General features: G+C 38.4%; 1 protein-coding gene and 1 long non-coding RNA gene across 2 annotated transcripts in view; one reads left to right on the forward strand and one right to left on the reverse strand.

The window, feature by feature from the left end:
- Positions 1–21,035, reverse strand: part of hpcal1 (hippocalcin-like 1) — a 53,750-nt gene that overhangs the window by 31,868 nt on the left and 847 nt on the right. The gene's annotated exons all lie outside the window — the stretch shown is intronic.
- LOC133640955 (uncharacterized) overlaps positions 1–21,035 on the forward strand; it is a 50,023-nt gene that overhangs the window by 27,894 nt on the left and 1,094 nt on the right. The gene's annotated exons all lie outside the window — the stretch shown is intronic.

Genomic DNA, 21,035 nt, shown 5'->3' on the forward strand with positions numbered 1-21,035 from the left:
GGAAAAAAACATATATAAGTCGCACTAGAGTATAAGTCGCATTTTTGGGGGAAATTTATTTGATAAAACCCTACACCAAGAATAGACATTTGAAAGGCAATTTAAAATAAATAAAGAATAGTGAACAACAGGCTGAATAAGTGTACGTTATATGAGGCATAAATAACCAACTGAGAACGTGCCTGGTATGTTAACGTAACATATTATGGTAAGAGTCATTCAAATAACTATAACATATAGAACATGCTATACGTTTACCAAACAATCTGTCACTCCTAATCGCTAAATCCCATGAAATCTTATACGTCTAGTCTCTTACGTGAATAATATTATTTTATATTTTACGCTAATGTGTTAATAATTTCACACACAAGTCGCTCCTGAGTATAAGTCGCACCCCCGGCCAACCTATGAAAAAAACTGCGACTTATAGTCCGAAAAATACGGTAGATCATAATGGTTTTCTGTATTGGGACCATGGTTTCGGTCCTGACTTGTTCACCAGTCCTCATATGGAAGGTACTTTTCCTTGTTAATGTCTCAAGAAGGGTAGAAATACAAGAACACACGCACACGCACACGCACACACACACAGACTCATTCCACACAAGGTAGACTACTTAATTTACTGCTTTAGGTGAGAACCTTGCATAAGCCCTTTTTGGGTTTCTTTTCTCACCTGCACTTATTTCTTATTACATATTTCTCATTACTCATTCCTTGTCTCAATGTTACCTTTTGTACTGTTTATATTGTGAGAATAAATACATTTTAAAAAAAAAAAGGTGTTTTATTGTCATTACATTTACAACACAACGAACCTGAAGCTAAAAAAAAACTTAACGACTTTTTAAATACGTTTTTCAACATTATGAGACATGAAATAGTCACATTTACACTCTGTTAATCCAATTTAGTATTACTGCCTGAGGCTGAGCCAATCAACGGCCTCAATGGTGCGCACCGATTGGTTCGGTCTAATCTATTGGCCAATACTACTGTAGTTGGGAGTGTCCGATAATAACTGACTGCCGATATTATCGGCCGATAAATGCTTTAAAATGTGATATCGGAAATTATCGGTATCTGTTTCAAAAAGTAAAATTCATGACTTTTTAAAACGCCGCTGTACGGAGAGGTACACGGACGTAAGAAGAAGTACAGAGCACCAATAAACATTAAAGGCACTGCCTTTGTGTGCCGGCCCAATCACATAATATCTACGGCTTTTCACACACACAAGTGAATGCAAGGCATACTTAGTGAACCGCCTTACAGGTCACACTGAGGGTAGCCGTATAAACAACTTTATCACTGTTACAAATATGCGCCACACTGTGAACCCACACCAAACGAGAACAACAAACACATTTCGGGAGAACATCCGCACCGTAACACAACATAAACACAACAGAACAAATACCCAGAACCCCTTGCAGCACTAACTCTTCCGGGACGCTACAATGTACAACCCCCGCTACCCCCTAGTCCCCCACCCAGCCCACCTCAACCTCCTCATGCTCTCTCAGGGAGAGCATGTCCCAAATTCCAAGCTGCTGTTTTGAGGCATGTTAAAAAAAATAATGCACTTTGTGACTTCAATAATAAATATGGCAGTGCCATGTTGGCATTTTTTTTTCCATAACTTGAGTTGATTTATTTTGGAAAACCTTGTTACATTGTTTAATGCATTTAGCTGGGCATCACAACAAAATTAGGCATAATAATGTGTTAATTAAACAACTGTATATATCGGTATCGGTTGATATCAGAATTGGTAATTAAGAGTTGGACAATATCGGATATCGGCAAAAAAGCCATTATCGGACATCTCTAACTGTAGTATTTATATTTTTAGTTCATTTAGCCATTTGTATGCTTGAAAATGCTTAATTTAAGGCAAGAATATCGCTGGAGACAAAAATTGCGATGTGGTGAAACCGCACTAATTGAAGAGGGCTGGTTGTATAAACACCCCTTGCCACTAATTGGTTCATTATCATTTTTACGCAATCTTGCTACAGCTAACCAACAAAACGCGTTGCCAGGCAATATTTGGCTTTTCTGTGCTACCAACAGAGTGTCAACACAACACAGCAGGTGACACAGGTGTGAACAAGTCTGACAGTTTGAAAAAAAAAAACCCATGTGATCGCCTCACTTCGAAGTTGAACTTATATCCAATTTTAGAAATCTAAGTTTACTGTATAGGCTACTTCCTCAAAATTGGACAACCCATTACTGTAAGCTCCGAGTCTCAATTATTTGGATGCTCCTAACTTAAATCAATGACAAGTGCTGCACAGACATTTAAGTTGACCAAATTAGGTCATCTCTTGAGAAAACATATTACTGGCATTTATAGCATTCTTTAACATTGAGTTGAATGAACATTTTGCATGGCCCGATAAGGCACATAGAGCCCCCCCGAGCCCCATTCCTCATACCCAACCCCCATGTGCGGAATGGGTCTGCTTTTTCCATTGGCTTCCCTGCCTAATGAGTCTGCTTCACACACTCAAGGCTGCGATGGAGCAACCAGCGAGTTTCAGGACAGCTTGTAAAGCTCACCTCTTTCACTGTGTCACAGTTTGTCAAAACAACAGACCGGTATCAGTATCGACCGATTTCTGTGAAAAAGTATGTGCGAAATAATGCCTTTCAACGTCGATCATCTCTGGGCGATACTTTATTTTTAGTCACCTGACTAACTAAGGTGGCTATGGGGAGCTTACTGTATTCCTCTATACACAGTTTCTCTCCTAAGTTAATGATAATCACCTCCTATTGCAGAAAATAAACTGCATTTCTTAGTATCTTAAGTATCATTATCAAGTAGCATTATCACTGGAAGAGTGCCAGCATTTATGTCTGTGTTTCAATTAGGGCTGGGCGATATATCGATATACTCGAGTTTGTCTCTGTGCGATATAGAAAATGACTATCGCGATATTCAAATATACGTTCTCACGCAGTTGCTTTTAGCTGCGGGCATTACACTACAGGCGATACTTTATTTTTAGTCACCTGATTAACTAAGGTGTCTATGAGGAGCTTACTGTATTCCTCTATGCACAATTGCTCTCCTAAGTTAATAATAATCACCTCCTATTGCGGAAAATAAACTGCATTTCTTAGTATCTTAAGTATCATTATCACTGGAAGAGTGCCAGCATTTGTCTGTTTCAATTAGGGCTGGGCGATATATCGATCTACTCGAGTTTGTCTCTGTGCGATATAGAAAATGACTATCGTGATGTTCGAGTATACGTTCTCACGCAGTTTCTTTTAGCTGCGGGCATTACACTACAGGGGTTTCTCACTCTTTGTTGTCTCTCCTTCTCACAGAGACATAAAACAAGCGCACCTTCTTACATACGTCACATACGTATGCGCCCTCGCGGACCAGAGAGGTAGCGGCATGGGTAACGTTAGCTGTGGTGCGAGTGGTAATACGAGAGAAAGAAGGTGCGAATCTGGTAACAAATGAAGGAAGAATGAATTCCCAAGAAAAACAGCAGGGGGTCCATCGTCTAGCGGTGGTTTGGCTTCAAGCGGGAATATGTCGAACAGACAACCGTAATTTGTCAAGTGTGGGGCAAAAGCTTTGCTACAAAAAGTAGCATTACTGCTAATATGTAGCATCACTTGAAAAGTCACCCGCTAGAGAATGAAGAGTGTTTAAAACTCCGCATGTCAACATCTCCGTTCGGTGCCACCAACAAAATGCCGAGGCAACCATTTCCACATCAACACCGTATGAAACAGTCAACAAAAGAAGGAGATAACGTCCGCAGGAACCTACCACATAGTGAAGGACATACACTATTTGATTTCCTATTATGCAGCTCATTTTTATTTGACACTTATTGAAATATCTTGTGTGACATCATGCACAAAATTGCACTTTATTTGTTTTAAACTATTGTAGTGGCGTTCTGTACAAACAGTGCACTATAATTTAGTGTTGTTTTGATATGTCATCTTTGTGACATCATGCACAAAAGTGCACTCATAGCTTGTTTTAAAATGTCTGACAATCTTGCACTTTCTGTTTTGGAAATGACATGAATGTTTGTGCCACTGCTTAAAGGCCTACTGAAAGCCACTACTACCGACCACGCAGTCTGATAGTTTATATATCAATGATGAAATCTTAACATTGCAACACATGCCAATACGGCCGGGTTAACTTATAAAGTGCAATTTTAAATTTCCCGCCACACTTCCGGTTGAAAACGTCTAGATATGATGACGTATGCGCGTGACGTAAAGGATTGATACGGAAGTATTGGTACCCGATTGAATACAATACAAAAAAGCTCTGTTTTCATCGCAAAATTCCACAGTATTCTGGACATCTGTGTTGGTGAATCTTTTGCAATTTGTTTAATGAACAATGGAGACTGCAAAGAAGAAAGTTGTTGGTGGGATCGGTGTATTAGCGGACTACAGCAACACAGCCAGGAGGACAGAGATGGATAGCAGACGCGCTAGCCGACGAACTCACCTTAACTTCCTCCGTCTCGCAGACCACATCTGTGATCGGGTGAAGTCCTTCGTCGCACCGTCGATCGCTGGAATGCAGGTCAGCACGGGTGTTGAGGAGCAGATGAGGGCTGGCTGGCATAGGTGGATAGCTAATGTTTTTAGCATAGCTCTGTGAGGTCCGGTTGCTAAGTTAGCTTCAATGGCGTCGTTAGCAACATCATTGTTAACCTTCGCCAGGCTGGGAAGCATTAACCGTGTATTTACATGTCCATGGTTTAATAGTATTGTTGATCTTCTGTCTATCCTTCCAGTCAGGGATTTATTTATTTTGTTTCTATATGCAGTAAAGCCCGATGCTATCACGTTAGCTCAGTAGCTAAAGAGCTTCGCCGATGTATTGTCGTGGAAATAAAAGTCACTGTGAATGTCCATTTCGCGTTCTCGACTAATTTTCAAGAGGATATAGTATCCGAGGTGGTTTAAAATAAAGATCCGTGATCCACAATAGAAAAAGGAAAGAGTGTGGAATCCAATGAGCCAGCTTGTACCTAAGTTACGGTCAGAGCGAAAAAAGATGTCTTGCACTGCATTCTAGTCCTTCACTCTAACGTTCCTCATCCACGAATCTTTCATCCTTGCTCAAATTAATGGGGTAATCGTCGCTTTCTCGGTCCGAATCGCTCTAGCTGCATTGAAAACAATAGGAAAATGTGAGGAGCCTTTCAACTGACTACGTCACGCTACTTCCGGTAGGGGCAAGGCTTTTTTTAATCAGATACCAAAAGTTGCGATCTTTATCGTCGTTCTCTACTAAATCCATCCATCCATCCATCCATCTTCTTCCGCTTATCCGAGGTTGGGTCGCGGGGGCAGCAGCTTAAGCAGGGAAGCCCAGACTTCCCTCTCCCCAGCCACTTCGTCCAGCTCCTCCCGGAGGATCCCGAGGCGTTCCCAGGCCAGCCGGGAGACATAGTCTTCCCAACGTGTCCTGGGTCTTCCCCGTGGCCTCCTACCGGTCGGACGTGCCCTAAACACCTCCCTAGGGAGGCGTTCGGGTGGCATCCTGATCAGATGCCCGAACCACCTCATCTGGCTCCTCTCGATGTGGAGGAGCAGCGGCTTTACTTTGAGCTCCCCCCGGATGGCAGAGCTTGTCACCCTATCTCTAAGGGAGAGCCCCGCCACCCGGCGGAGGAAACTCATTTCGGCCGCTTGTACCTGTGATCTTGTCCTTTCGGTCATAACCCAAAGCTCATGACCATAGGTGAGGATGGGAACGTAGATCGACCGGTAAATTGAGAGCTTTGCTTTCCGGCTCAGCTCCTTCTTCACCACAACGGATCGATACAGCGTCCGCATTACTGAAGACGCCGCACCGATCCGCCTGTCGATCTCACGATCCACTCTTCCCTCACTCGTGAACAAGACTCCGAGGTACTTGAATTCCTCCACTTGGGGCAGGGTCTCCTCCGCAACCCGGAGATGGCACTCCACCCTTTTCCGGGCGAGAACCATGGATTCGGACATGGAGGTGCTGATTCTCATCCCAGTCGCTTCACACTCAGCTGCAAACCGATCCAGCGAGAGCTGAAGATCCTGACCAGATGAAGCCATCAGGACCACATCATCTGCAAAAAGCAGAGACCTAATCCTGCAGCCACCAAACCAGATCCCCTCAACACCTTGACTGCGCCTAGAAATTCTGTCCATAAAAGTTATGAACAGAATCTGTGACAAAGGGCAGCCTTGGCGGAGTCCAACCCTCACTGGAAACATGTCCGACTTACTGCCGGCAATGCGGACCAAACTCTGGCACTGATCATACTAAATCCTTTCAGCAAAAATATGGCAATGTCGCGAAATGATCAAGTATGACACATAGAATGGATCTGCTATCCCCGTTTAAATAAAAAAAAAAATATTTCAGTAGGCCTTTAATAACTGTTTAATAAATACACTTTTGCTAAATTGACTTAGTTGTGATTTCCCTCTCTGCATGAGAGTTTAAAATAAGCATATATTAATGCAGTATGAACAAGAATGTTTTAATGTAGACATAGAATCATCATACTGCTGTGATTATATGCATCAAGTGTTCATTCAAGGCTAAGGCAAAATATCCAGATATATATTGTGTATCGTGACATGGCCTAAAAATATTGAAATATTAATAAAAGGCCATATCGCCCAGCCCAACTATAAACCCACATTAAATGCCTGATACTCTCTGCAGTTGAGTAAATAAAAGCCGTTTCTTAGCTATAAAACAGTTCTAAGTTAAATATGGTCATTCGTTTGGTAATGTCAATGGTCATTACCCCGTGATCACACCTGTGTAAACACAGGCAACATTTTAAAGCACTCGTTCATGCTTTTTTAATTGGATGTAAAATCAAACAAAACAGGAGCTCAGACCCCAGGAGGTGAGGAGGACTCTTCATTTGCTGTGTGCGGGCAATAATGACAACGGCATCAAAGGAGCGAACTAATGTGGCGCAGAAAGGGTTAAAAAAATGATGAAAAGAAAGAATAAGAAATGAGCTAACTCGTTATTTCTTATGCTTTCTGTGCTCTCTGAACTAGCGTGGAGAACATCACGCACTGGATCAGGATGAAGTCCCTTGACACACTAGTTGCCAAGGCAACAGAATAGTGGTGCTCCGGTTCAAGTAAAGGAGGCAGTGAAACTATCAATATAGGGTAATAAATAATACTGTATGTATAGTATAAAGTATATTCAGATATGTAATAAGCATTAGCCAGACCTTACAAAATGTGCAACATCGGTCAACCTTTGACCTCACAAATGTTCCTCTGGCTTCCAACATCTCATACAAAACCAGTGCAAACTTGGGGAATTTTGACATAAAAGCCACCATTCAGCTATGTCCTTTTAGTAGCTTACAACTGTGATTAATACCTTTTTATATACTTTTTTTTTTAATTTACATATTATATATTTTTAGTTGTAATGCAAAAAAAAAAAAAGAATTGTCCAAAACTGCACTGCTTAGTGGAAAATGTAGGTGTGACGTGTGGGTGGCCTGATGCGGTTGTGTTGTATTTTCCACTGCGCATATCTTTACCAAATAATCCTTTCTAGCAGCGAGTGAGGTGAAAAGTCAGATGTTATGATTCCCAACGACGACTGTGAAAGTACACAGTAAGTCTTTGGCCAATGTTAAGTACAAATTTGGTAATATTTACAAATGACTTATTTGGTGGAAAACAACGTGGTAATAAAATGCTTAGTTTTATTTGTTTTGATCAAACTTTAAAAGGTTGTGCATTTGATTCAGGTATGATGGCAGGTAGCGTTTATTTTTCACTAACTGAATCTAACTTCATACAGAAATAAGAATCTTAATACTTAAAAAAGTGTTATTGAAATAAATGATGCTAACACTAAAAATGTTTGCTTCCCATTGTTATTCTTTAAACGAGTTGGCTTGAAATACCTATATGAAGTATTTATTATAAATAGTTTTTTAGCCCTTTAAAAGGCCAATATTTACACAACCTGATCAGAATAATCATTGGCAATAACATTGATTTTAGTGTATTGGTATTATCATTATTATTATTTTACATTTTCACCTTTCCAAACAGACATACAGTATCAATTCAGTAGCAAAGAGTAAAAGGTAAAGACTAGGGTTGCGCGATATAAACAATATTCGATACAAATATTTATTATATTTAGATTTGTAGCTCTTTAAAGGCCAATATTTACACAACCTGATCAGAATAATCATTGGGATTAATATTGATTTTAATGTATTATTATTATTATTATTATTATTATTATTATTATTATTACTATTATTATTATTATTTAACATTTTCACCTTTCCAAACAGACATACAGTATTAATTCAGTAGCAAACAGTAAAAGGTAAAGACTAGGGCTGCATCTAACGATTAATTTGATAATCGATTAATCTGTCTATTATAACTTCGATTAATCGATTAATAATCGGATAAAAGAGACAAACTACATTTCTATCCTTTCCAGTAGTTTATTGAAAAAAAACCAGCATAGTGGCACCATACTTATTTTGATTATTGTTTCTCAGCTGTTTGTACATGTTGCAGTTCATAAATAAAGGTTTATAAAAAAAATAAAAAATAAAAAATAAATTGCCTCTGCGCATGCGCATAGCATATATCCCACGAATTGATGACTAAATTAATCGCCAACTATTTTTATAATCGATTTTAATCGATTAGTTGTTGCAGCCCTAGTAAAGACTAGGGTTGTGCGATATAAACAATATTCGATACAAATATTTATTATATTTAGTTTTTTAGCCCTTTAAAGGCCAATATTTACACAACCTGATCAGAATAATCATTGGCATTAACATTGATTTTAGTGTATTGGAATTATTATTATTATTATTATTTTACATTTTCACCTTCCCAAACAGACATCCAGTATAAATACTAGAGTTGCACGATATAAACAATATTCGATACAAATTATGTAAATATAGCCGACTTTTATTACTATTGTTCAGTGTTAATTTTGACAGCTGTTTGACAGTCATATTTTAGTCATCTAAATTAAATTATTTTTAGTCCAGTTATGGTAGGCGAAATTCCTCAACATTTTAGTCGAAATTGTGTCGAGTAAAATATGAAGTACAACAGACAACACATCTTTGAAGTTGTCTTGAAAGCACTTTTATTATTATTGCAAAGCATCTCAAAAATGTAATTCACAACAACACCTGCACTCCATTTCAATAAGTACATTTCACACTAAACCTCATTGTATGTTATAGTTTTAGTTTAAATTTAGCCTTATTTTCAAATGTTAAATAATACATGACTGAAATGGTTACATGAAGAAACAAACTAGTTTTACTCTAGATTTACCACTACAAAAGTAGTGGTAAAGTAAGCAGTCTTGCTCTTTCTCTACTGTCTTTATTAGTAATAGTAATTCAATACAGTTAGTGAATGAATGTGAGTGTGAATTTTGTCTGTTTATCTGTGTTGGCCCTGTGATTAGGTGGCGACTTGTCCAGGGTGTACCCCGCCTTCCGCCCGAATGCAGCTGAGATAGGCTCCAGCACCCACCGCGACCCCGTAAGGGACAAGCGGTAGAAATTAATGGATGGATACAGTATGAGTCATTTGGAAATATCAGCTAAGGCCTTCTTACTGTGGCGTAGATGTCCTGATGATTAGCCTTCAGAAGACGCTTCAAGTTGGTTGTATTTGTAGCAGAGAAAAATTGTCTCCCTTGCAAAAGTAAAATGTGTCCATATGTCTTCTCTTTCTTCCAGGGGTAGAAGACATATTGTAAATAATTGTGTAACAATACAGAATATGGATGTAACGATATGAGAATTTCATATCACGGTTATTGTGACCAAAATGATCACGATTGTCTTTATTATTGTGGAATGTGCTCAAAAGGCTTATTGATCATAACTAAAATAAATGTTAGAAAAAGCACTATTTTGTATTTCTTGTGTTTATTTTTCACTGAAGCGTTTTAGTTTTAGTGCTCTCTGTTTTTATAGCTAATATTTCATTATTTTGCTGTAAATATGTGTTTGTACAGTAGCACTTTAAGATTTATTTAAGTGAAAAGTGTGTACGAAATTAAATCTATTCTAATTGCATAAAATTGCAATAATCTGCATAAATCCTGAAGAATTGCGCGCATACGCTTTTGTAGTCCGTGCCAACACCGGAGTCGATAAGCTTCTTCTTTTTCTCTATCTTCTTGTTATGGGACATTCTTCCTCCGCTTTTACCATTTCTAATATAAAGTAGTGTAAAGTTCTTACTTATATCTGTCAGTAAACTCGCCATGAAAGCGCTAAAACATACCGGTGTAGTGAGTTTACATTATTCACCCAAGGAACTTTAGTTATTAGAGAGTTCCGGTTGGACGGTTTTTCATGGGACACATTTCCGGCCTTGTTTTTGTTTCCGGATGAGGAGATGCTGCTCCGTTATTGATTTAAGTAAAGTCTGAATGTCACTAAAACAGTTAGCGCCATATTTTGACACTTCTTCCACTCTCGTCCTTGCACGCTACACCGCTACAACTAAGATGACGGGGAGAAGACGTTGTTGAAAGTGAGCCACGTAAATACGACCGCCCACAAAACGGCGCATCCTGAAGCGACTGCCAGAATGCCGCTTGAAGATGATCTGTAAAACATCATCTATGCAACATTTTGACCAAAGAACCACCATCACATGTTATGTAGACCACAAGGAAGTGTTTTCAATTTAGAAAAAAATTAAAATAATATTACTCCTTTAATGCGCCCTATATATGAAAAAAGATAGAAAAATAGACCATTCGTCGGCAGTGGGCCTTATAATCCGGTGCGCCCTATGGTCTGGAAAATACGGTAGTTGCTCAGACAGTAATGTGTTTATAAAAGTTTAGATTGGGATATCTTGTTTTTAACGGGGAAAGACATATGTCTCTTTGTGGAGGGGGGCGTGGTCTGCGCGCCTGCTGCAGGAATGGGGTGTGTAAGGACCGGCCTCGAAGCACAGCCGGCAGGTGATTGGATTACCCAGCTGGGGATGATCATCCAATCACTTGCCATGCTTATCAGCAGCAGCAGGGGCCGAGACACACGAGTGGAGTTGGAGTTCGAGCCAGACGCTCCACATGCGCCAGAGACCACCACGCCAAGGGAGAGAGAGACCGAGACAGAAGATACGCCAACCAGAAACAGACTGAAAAGTGGCAGAGCAGTGTGCTGTCCTGGCGTGTGTGTGCACAATAAAAACATTGTTGAACGAGACTACCGGGCTCCCGAGAAGGTCTGTCGTGATCAGGGGAACCCACAAGAGGGCAACCTCCACACTCTTGTTTACATGTTAGCATTCAAGCTAGCGAGCTGGCACCAGTAAGTCCGCCGTGGCTCATGAGTTTATAAAAGTGCAGTTATCTGTTTTTAGATTTTAATTTTAAATGGTAATATTAACCTTCGGGAGTGTTGTCGCCGTCATCAATATTACTGTTTATTGTTACATCCCAACAATATAGTCTTGTTTACCAAACACTAAGGGTGTAACGGTACGTGTATTTGTATTGAACCGTTTCGGTACGGGGGTTTCGGTTCGGCTCGAAGGTGTATCGAATGAGTTTCCACATGGACATATTAAGTGGCGCACCACCCGTTATGTAAACAATGCACACCGAGGCACAACACACGGCATGCTGGCAGCGACCGGGCTACGACAACATGTAAAAGCCAGAGCTGGAAGACCCTCCTGCCTCGGTAAGATCTCCCGTTTGGGAACACTTCGGCTTTGCGGTGCAATACAACAATGGAGGACGAGAGGTGGAAAAAGCGAAAGCGGTTGGCCGACATTGTTCAGCCGCAGTAGGGTATGCTTCTGCCAACACGTCAAACATGCTAACACATTTTAAGCGTCACCACCCTCAAGTGAACATCGCTTCAACGGCGAGAAATACGAGCGTCGTGCAAACACCGCGTTCAAGCAGCCTCTCCTCGGCGAGTTAGGCAGGGCTAAAGCAATAACAAATGCCGTTGGTGTTTTTATAGCAGCAGATTTAAAGGCTTACTGAAAGCCACTACTACCGACCACGCCGTCTGATAGTTTATATATCAATGATGAAATCTTAACATTGCAACACATGCCAATACGGCCGGGTTAACTTATAAAGTGCAATTTTAAATTTCCCGCTAAACTTCCGGTTGAAAACGTCTATGTATGCTGACGTATGCGCGTGACGTCAATCATTGAAGTGGAAGTATAGGTACACCATTGTATCCAATAAAAAAAGCTCGGTTTTCATCGCAAAATTCCACAGTATTCTGGACATCTGTGTTGGTGAATCTTTTGCAATTTGTTTAATGAACAATGAAGACTGCAAAGAAGAAAGTTGTAGGTGGGATCGGTGTATTAGCGGCTGGCTACAGCAACACAACCAGGAGGACTTTGACTTGGATAGCAGACGCGCTATCCGACGCTAGCCGTCGACCGCATCTATGATGGGGTGAAGTCCTTCGTCGCTCCGTCGATCGTTGGAACGCAAGTGAGCGCGGGTGTTGATGAGCAGATGAGGGCTGGCTGGCGTAGGTGGATAGCTAATGTTTTTAGCATAGCTCTGTGAGGTCCCGTTGTTAAGTTAGCTTCAATGGCGTCGTTAGCAACAGCATTGTTAAGCTTCGCCAGGCTGGAAAGCATTAACCGTGTAGTTACATGTACATGGTTTAATAGTATTGTTGATTTACTGTCTATCCTTCCAGTCAGGGGTTTATTTATTTTGTTTCTATCTGCAGTTAAGCCCGATGTTATCACGTTAGCTCCGTAGCTAAAGTGCTTCGCCGATGTATTGTCGTGGAGATAAAAGTCACTGTGAATGTCCATTTCGCGTTCTCGACTCTCATTTTCAAGAAGATATAGTATCCGAGGTGGTTTACAATACAAATCCGTGATCCACAATAGAAGGAGAGAGTGTGGAATCCAATGAGCCAGCTTGTACCTAAGTTACGGTCAGAGCGAAAAAAGATACGTCCTGCACTGCACTCTAGTCCTTCACTCTCACGTACCTCATCCACGAATCTTTCATCCTCGCTCAAATTAATGGGGTAATCGTCGCTTTCTCGGTCCAAATCGCTCTCGCTGCTGGTGTAAACAATGGGGAAATGTGAGGAGCCTTTCAACCTGTGACGTCACGCGATTTCTGGTACAGGCAAGGCTTTTTTTATCAGCGACCAAAAGTTGCAAACTTTATTGTCGATGTTCTCTACTAAATCCTTTCAGCAAAAAAAATGTCATTTCAGTAGGCCTTTAAGACCATATTGACGTGGACCCCGACTTAAACAAGTTGAAAAACTTATTCGGGTGTTACCATTTAGTGGTCAATTGTACGGAATATGTACTGTACTGTGCAATCTACTAATAAAAGTCTCAATCAATCAATCAAAAAAAGCATTTTCTATGTAGAAAGGTTTAGTTAAGAAAACCATTCTGAGCCTTATCTTATTTAGATTTTATTCAAGATATGTTGACCACATTAACCCTGGCAATGGACCCTGTGTGTATATGTATGTTATTGTTATCCTTAGCATTCCTGCTGTTCCACTGATCAGCCTAGTGGTCCATCACACACAGAGCTATTTCTATTTTTGGGCAGAATTATTATAGTGTTCAGAATGTTAAAAGGATAAAGCTATTGTTTATAAATTTGGTAAATAAATAACCAAAAAATGCATATTTTGTGGTTCTTACTGTACCGAAAATTAACCGAACCGTGACCTCTAAACCGAGGTACGTACCGAACCGACATTTTTGTCTACTGTTACACCCTTACCAAACACCGAGTCTTAGTCGTTGTACTTCCGATTGGATCCCCACTGTGATTTACCCCCACCCCTCTCCTGCATGTTACTGTGATTGGAAAGATTTCTAACTTGTCCCACCTACCTAAAGATGAAATGAAATATGATTGGATTTCGTCTCTGTCAATTAATTTCGTCTTGTTTTTATTCGTCGACTAAATTGTCTATTGATTGTGTCATTGTTTTCGTCAACGTGCATTTGTTTTGACTGGTTATCGTCCTATTTTAGTCAGGGGAAAATAGGTCGTTGACGATAACTACGACAAAAATTTTTAGTCAACAAAATGAACACTGCTATGCTTATATCGTGATAATGCATGTTGAGGACACAATCTGGCTTTGTCCCTCAACTTTGACAGCGAGAAGCGAACGAACGCAGTGAAGCATTCCCACTAGTGGCTAACGTCCCCCCACAGTCGAGCCTCAATGTCGCAAATGAACTATCTTTCTTAAAATAATTATCTATGGAGGACGAGGAATAGCTAAACATGCTACTGTACACACCGTAGGAGGATATGCTAACTGCAAGCTAGAGCTTTTGTATGTAAACAAAGGTCGGTGGATCAATACAGATATCGACAATAACGCTACCAAGAATTGTATCAGTATATGATTGACACTACAGTGGTTAGTTTGATATGTTTTGTTATCATAAAAATGTTTTGTCGTTTTTGTTACTGTTTACAAACTCAATAAATAAGTCCCTGGTCACAAATCAAAACCAATAGCAGGAAATAATTTCAATATTTCATAAAAATTAGTACACCACCATCTTGTGATTTTGTCTGATTATAATTGTGATTCAAAACGTAATCATTCAATGATCTTGAAAATGTATCAGTGGGTCATACCTGTGACTACTTGGTACTGGATCGATACCCAAATTTGTAGTATTGCCCGAAAATAATGTAAAATATCCAAACAGAACAATAACTCTTGCTACATTTAACAGAAGTTTAGATAGAACCATGTTACAACAGAAAGTAACCAGCAGTGTTTTATACATTATTGTATGTGGTATCGTAATGTAAACAGGCTCGCTTTGTTAGCATTATGCTAACATGTTTGCAGGTGTCTGTGTTAGTATTATTACCTCACAATGGAATTATTTTTGTGTTTTTTCAGTTTGGTAAATTCACCAAAACGTCACGGTGTAGTTATTAAGTCTCTTTATCTGATGGAGAGTGGGTCCATGACGATGACTTCTGTTTTGTTTGATCAGCCGTTTTACTGCTGTGTGACAGGCACCGCTTGGAAACTATTAAGGTATGTTAATAAACCTTTACAAAATATTTCGTATCAGTTTTGACAGAATAATACAACCGAAAATGCCACAATACGTTACTGCATATGTCAGCAGCTAAATCAGGAGCCTTTGTAACCCATTTAGAAATGCTTCTATTATCATTTACATACATAATATATCGTTATTGCATGAGGCTGCAATACGTATTGCAACATACAGTAGGTTAGATTTCAGCCACATCGCACATTCTTAGTAAAGACATGGTTAGAATCAGAATAAGTAGCAGCATCTGGTAGACGACTACAACAGCTAAAAGTGTAAATAATAGAAAAAGGATTCCGTAAATTTATGTTATCAGAGATTTTGAAAAAATATGAGATGGGCTCCAGCACCCCCCGTGGCCCCAAAAGGGACAAGCGGTAGAAAATGGATGGATGGATGGATATTTTGCATATTTATAGACTGTTGCACTGATATTGGAGTTGCTTTTAATCTCATTGTACCTGTGTATATTGACAATAAAAGGCATTCTGTTCTATTCAATGGTTTCCAATTGGACATTTGTCATGAGGAAAGAATGTGTTACTTGAAGTTGTGCTGCGCCATTTTAAGAAACCAATGATTACTGTTTTAAAAATAAATATCCTCTGGCATCTACAGCATATTCTTTCAACTCAGTCAAATTGGCATATATAAACAAATAACACAAATATTGACAAAATGTATCCCCAGAATGTCTTAAAAGTTGAAATAGTCCACAAGTGTGTTTGTCGTTGCGTACAACACGCACACACACACACGCACAGACACACACTCACACACACACACACAGACACACACATTCTTGTATTCCTTACTTTCTTGAGACCGCCGAAAAATGCCTACCTCTTTAGGACCACCCTTTCTAGATATATAAAGATTTGTATTTACAACATTATTAATATATACTTACTATGCATATATAAAAAAGGTAAGCTTTTAGTAATTTAAATCTTTTTTTATTTTTTGTTTGTAATTGGTTTTTTAATCTTATTATTTACTTCAAGTTATTACAGTATGTCTCCACATACATATTTATTTTATTTTTTTTATTAATTTTGGCCAAAGGGGGCACATTTCAGTTTCTTACACACATTTGTTATTACATATGTTGGCCGGAGGGGGAGCACTTCAATTGTTTACACACTTGTTATTTCATATGTTCACCAGAGGGAGAGCACTTTTAAAACTGACACACAGTCAATTTCAAAAAATCCCTCCTTTTTGGGACCACCCTAATTTTGATAGATTTCACCACCAAATGAGATCTCTATTTTTTGTTTTTTGTAATGTGCTTAAGGCCAATGACAAACAAGTCACGGACCACAGATGCCAACTGTTAATGGCCACTATAGTCTTAGTACCGTAGTATATTTGTTCATCCTACGGTCACATAGGGTTGTCTTACGTCAGCACCGGAATTCGTAAAATCAGCTGTTCACCTGTCGGGGATGAATAGGGAAGTCCTTCTTTAGCTGCTGTCTTGTTTTATCATATATTGCTGCTTTTTCACCTGCCAATGTTTTACTTTTGTATGCATATTAAATCAACCAAAAATCTTGACTTTGGAGCAATGTTCACGGACTCTAGTATTTGACTCTCTATTAGATACAATGGTTTTCCATATTGGGACCATGATTTTGGTCCTAACTTGTTCACCGGTCCTCATATGGAAGGTACTTTTCCTTGTTGATGTCTAAAGAAGGGGAGAAATACAACAACAACAACAACACACACACACACACACACACTCTCTCTCTCTTGTTTTTGTTACCTTATTGAGACCTCCGAAAAATGACATAAAAAGGTAAGCTTTTATTTTTTTTATTTTTTTGTAATTGTTTTTTAATTTTCATTATTTACTTCAGGTTATTACAGTATGTCTCTATATACATATTTATTTATTTTTTTGCTTTTTATAAATTTTGACCAAACGGGGCCAAATGATGGCCAGAGGGGGAGCACTTACATTTTGACCAGAGGGGGGGCACTTAAATTTTGACCAAACGGGACCAAATGTTTGCCAGAGGGGGAGCACTTCAATTTTTTACACACACTTGTTATTTCATATGTTGACCAGAGGGGGAGCACTTTTAAAACCTACACACAGTCAATTTGTAAAAGCCCTCCTTTTTGGAACCATCCTAATTTTGATAGATTTCAAATGAGCTCTCTATTTTTTGTTTTTTGTAATGTGCTTGAAGCCGATTGACAAAAAAGTCACGAACCACAAGTCGTAAAATCAGTTGCGCACCTGGCGGGTTTTTTCGGGGATGAAAAGGGAAGTCCTTCTATAGCTGCCGTCTTGTTTTATCATATATTGCTGCCTTTGCAAATGTTTACTTTTGTACGCGCTAGGGGTGAGGGAAAAAATCTATTCGAATTCAAATCGTGATTCTCACGTTGTGCGATTCAGAATCGAGACTCATTTTTAAAAAAATCTTTTTTTAATTTTTTTTTTTTATATATATTTTTTTTTTTTTTTTTTTAATTAATCAATCCAACAAAACAATACACAGCAATACCATAACAATGCAATCCAATTCCAAAACCAAACCCGACCCAGCAACACTCAGAACTGCAATAAACAGAGCAATTGAGAGGAGACACAAACACGACACAGAACAAACCAAAAGTAGTGAAACAAAAATGAATATTATCAACAGTATCAATATTAGTTACAATTTCAACATAGCAGTGATTAAAAATCCCTCATTGACATTATCATTAGACATTTATAAAAAAATTTTTAAAAAAGAACAATAGTGTCACAGTGGCTTACACTTGCATCACATCTCATAAGCTTGACAACACACTGTGTCCAATATTTTCACAAAGATAAAATAAGTCATATTTTTGGTTCATTTAACAGTTAAAACAAATTTACATTATTGCAATCAGTTGATAAAACATTGTCCTTTACAATTATAAACACTTTTTACAAAAATCTACTACTCTGCTTGCATGTCAGCAGACTGGGGCAGATCCTGCTGAAATCCTATGTATTGAATGAATAGAGAATCCTTTTGAATCTTGGCAAAAATCTTAGCCACACGATTATCAAATGTAATAGGAAAATTAATTCATACTGACCAAACTGGCTTCATGGAAGGTCGACAATCTTCAGACAATACAAGGAAATTGTTTAATGTTATTTACTATGCTAGAAGTCTCCCTTATCCAACAGCAGTATGTACTGTTGATGCGGATAAGGCATTCGACCGCATAAAAAATGGTCATTTATGTTTTGCACATTAGGTAAATTTGGATTTGGAGATAATTTTATACAATGGATTAAGATGCTTTATACAAGGCCCATGGCATCAGTCAAAACCAATAATCATATTTAAGAACCTTTTTTGTTAAAAAGAGGAGTAAAACAGGGATGTCTTGCATCTGGATTATTATTTAATTTGGTTATTGAACCCTTAGCTGCAAAAATAAGAAGTGAAAATAATATTCATGTTATAAAAATTGGCTCTAAGTATAATAAGCTATCGATGTATTGTGACGACATAATTCTCTACCTGTCACATGTTAACTCCTCTCTACACTATATCAATAATGTCATCACTGAATATGGCTGTTTATCAGGGTATAAAGTCAATTGGGACAAATGTGAAATATTACCACTTAACACTGCAAGAAATCACAAGTTCAGAACTCCAAAATTGGGTTTGGTTTTGAAATTGTATTGCATTATCATGGTATTGTTGTGTATTGTTTTCATTTAAAAAAAATAAAAAAAATTAAAAAAAATCGTTTTTGAATCGAGAATCGTGTTTAATTGAAAAAAAATCGATTTTGAATCGAATCGTGACCCCAAGAATCGATTCTGAATCGAATCGTGGGACACCCAAAGATTCCCAGCCCTAGTACGCGCATTAAAAAAATCCTGACTTTGGAGCAATGTTCACGGACTCTAGTATTTGGTTCTCTATTAGATGCAATGGTTTTCCGTATTGGGGCCATGATGTCGGTCCTAACTTGTTCTCACCGGTCCTCATATGGAAGGTACTTTTCCTTGTTGTCTCAAGAAGGGTAGAAATACAAGAACACACACACACACACACACAAACACACACACTCACACCTTCTTGTATTTTTTACCTCCTTGAGACCTCCGAAAAATGCCTACCTCTTTAGGACCACCCTTTTTAGATATATAAAGATTTGTATTTACAACATTAATAATATATACATACTATGCAAATAACAAAAGATATGCTTTTAGTTCATTATTTTTTCTTTTTAATTTTTTGTTTGTAATTGTTTTTTTAATTTGTGTTATTTAGAGGCCTACTGAAATGATTTTTTTTTATTTAAACAGGAATAGCAGATCCATTCTATGTGTCATACTTGATCATTTCGCGATATTGCCATATTTTTGCTGAAAGGATTTAGTAGAGAAAATCGACGATAAAGTTCGCAACTTTTGCTCGCTGATAAAAAAAAAAAAGCCTTGCCTGTACCGGAAGTAGCGTGACGTCACAGGAGCTAGTATTCCTCACAATTCCCCATTGTTTACAATGGAGCGAGAGAGATTCGGACCGAGAAAGTGACGATTACCCCATTAATTTGAGCGACGATGAAAGATTCGTAGATGAGGAACGTTACAGTGAAGGACTTGAGAGGCAGTGATGGACGTATCTTTTTTCGCTCTGACCGTAACTTAGGTACAAGCTGGCTCATTGGATTCCACACTCTCCTTTTTCTATTGTGGATCACGGATTTGTATTTTAAACCACCTCGGATACTATATCCTCTTGAAAATGAGAGTCGAGCACGCGAAATGGACATTTAAAGTGACTTTTATCTCCAAGACAATACATCGGTGACACACTTAGCTACTGAGCTAACGTGATAGCATCGTTCTCAAATGAAGATAGAAACAAAATAAATATACCCCTGCCATTATGTCGGTCCTAACTTGTTCACCGGTCCTCATATGGAAGATACTTGTATTTGTTACCTTCTTGAGACCTCCGAAAAATGCCTACCTCATTAGGACCACCCTTTTTAGATATATAGAGATTTGTATTTACAACATTAATAACATATACAAACTATGCAAATAAAAAAATGTAAGCTTTTAGTTAATTATTTTTTCTTTTAAATTTTTTTGTTTGTAATTGTTTTTTTATACATTTTTTTTTTTAAATTAATTTTAATTTCTTACTCACACTTATTACATATGTTGGCCAGAGGGGAAGCACTTTTACAACCGACACACAGTACAATTTGTAACTGCCCTCCTTTTTGGAACCACCCTAATTTTTGATAGATTTCAAATGAGCTCTCTATTTTTGTTTTTTTGTAATGTGCTTATGACAAACGAGTCACGGACCAAGTCGTAAAATCAGCTGCTCACCTGGCGGGGTTTTTCGGGGATGAATAGGGAAGTCCTTCTTTAGCTGCCGTCTTGTTTTATCATATATTGCTGCCTTTGCAAATGTTTACTTTTGTATGCACATTAATTAAACGGAAAAAAAATCCTGACTTTGGAGCAATGTTCACGGACTCTAGTATTTTGGCTCTCTATTAGATGCAATGGTTTTCCGTATTGGGGCCATGATGTCGGTCCTAACTTGTTCACCGGTCCTCATATGGAAGATACTTGTATTTGTTACCTTCTTGAGACCTCCGAAAAATGCCTACCTCATTAGGACCACCCTTTTTAGATATATAAAGATTTGTATTTACAACATTAATAACATATACAAACTATGCAAATAAAAAAATGTAAGCTTTTAGTTAATTAATTTTTCTTTTCAATTTTTTGTTTGTAATTGTTTTTTTATACATATCTTTTTTTAATTAATTTTAATTTCTTACTCACACTTATTACATATGTTGGCCAGAGGGGAAGCACTTTTACAACCGACACACAGTACAATTTGTAA

Source organism: Entelurus aequoreus, linkage group LG23 (assembly GCF_033978785.1).
Source record: "Entelurus aequoreus isolate RoL-2023_Sb linkage group LG23, RoL_Eaeq_v1.1, whole genome shotgun sequence".
Lineage (NCBI taxonomy): Eukaryota > Metazoa > Chordata > Actinopteri > Syngnathiformes > Syngnathidae > Entelurus > Entelurus aequoreus.